Source organism: Panthera tigris, chromosome D1, assembly GCF_018350195.1.
Source record: "Panthera tigris isolate Pti1 chromosome D1, P.tigris_Pti1_mat1.1, whole genome shotgun sequence".
Lineage (NCBI taxonomy): Eukaryota > Metazoa > Chordata > Mammalia > Carnivora > Felidae > Panthera > Panthera tigris.
Window position 1 is genome coordinate 107473073 of NC_056669.1, and position 1747 is coordinate 107474819.

Consider the following 1747-nt stretch of genomic DNA (forward strand, 5'->3'; position numbering starts at 1 on the left):
CATCTGTCTCTGGAGTGTGCTTCTGTCCAAACCTGCTGCCCAGGAAGGCATCAGCAAGCCTTGACCTTCAGGGACAGCCCGGGACCTCACACCACCCCTGCCTGCCCGCTGTCTCCTTCCCCAGTACCCTGGGGGCTCGCACCCCTGCCCGAGTACTGGGTATCTAGGACGTTGGGGGGGGGGATGGGGCCCCAGCTGCAGGGACGGGGCCAGACTGCTGAGGTCCCATGTGACTCTGCTGATCCTCTGTGCCCTCCTCACAGCCCGGTCCCTGCCCTCCCTGTATACTCCAGCCTGTGAGGCTCTGGCTGACACCCAGACTCCCGCTGAGCACAAACCTGACCTCCCAGGAAGCTCCCAGCGCACAAGAGCCTCCTTCACCTAGACACCTGCAGCTTATGTAAGCCGCCCCAGCCCCTCTGGGGTCCTGGCTTTTCTTCCCATAGATAAGGGTGGGTTGCAGTGAGGGTGGAAGACGAGACAGAGTGGGGGGTGGGGGGGGGGGTAGGGGTGGGGGGGGACCAGGGGTAAGCCACAAACTAGGATAACTAGGATAGCATCTTCAGGGCAGAGGCTGACAGAGCCTGGGTCGGAGGTGGGAGCTGCCCTCAGAGCCCCAGGTGGAGCCCCAAGTGCAGACTTTTGGGACACTGCTTGCCACAGGCTGGCACAGGGCCCGGACCCACTGTCCTGGGCCTGTGTGTTGTCCTTGGGAGTCCTAGACCAGGTCCTGGGCCTTGGCGTCCTGTCTGTAAGGGGAGTGGCCATCACTTCCTGGGAGCCCGGGCTGGTTTGGGAGAGGGCCAGGTCGAGGGCTGGGAGGGCAGGTGCACTGGGCCCCGCCCTCTTAGTTCTCTGTATTGGGTTTTGTCTGATGAGACGGTTGGAATGCTAAGGGTCTGGATGATCTGGAGGCCCTAACCCCTCACGAACCCCCACGCTGGGGCTGAGTGCCTGGGGTGGAGGCAGGGAGATCAGGGTTTCCCCTTGGCTGCCTTGTTTGAGCATTTTCAATGCTTTTTTTCTTTTTTCAATTTGTATTTATTTTTGAGAGAGAGAGAGAGCATGAGCTGGGGAGGGGCAGAGAGAGGTGGGGACAAAGGATCTGAAGCGGGCTCTGTGCTTCGATGCTCAATCCGATGCGGGGCTCGAACTCACCAACCACGAGATCATGACCTGAGCCGAAGTTGGACACTTAACCAACTGAGCCACGCAGGCGCCCCTGCCCTGTATGAGCATTTGTAAAGGACTTCTCCCCCGGCCCCCCACCTCAGGCTCTCCTGTGCAGCCAGCCCCTGACTTCTTGAGGGTTGGGGGACAGGGACTGGATCCCATGTGCCGAGGCTGGAATCGGGTTCTTGAGGATGCCTCACAAAGGCCTCCAGAATAAAGGGGAGCGTGGTGATGGTGCCCCATTTACTGCTGGGGTCCTCCTGGCGAAGGCAGGGGTCCGGTGGCTGGGCCTGCAGACCTGAGCGGTGGGCAGTGCGCTGTGAGGTGGCGCCCTGGGACCCCTGGTCTTCAAACTGGGAAGTGAGATTAAGAGAAATGAGGACAAAGGGCCGGGGGGCGGGGGCCTGCAGACCTGGGGACACTCGAGGCCTCCTGTGAGGTGTAATTGGATCCCTCCGACCTGCCAGACACGGGGCATCTGCGGTCCTGACCCCGGGCCTGTTCCTCCACCTCCCAGGGCCCCGTCCTTTACATAAGGCCCCGGCAGGCTGGGCCGTAGGCCAGGCCCGCGGCC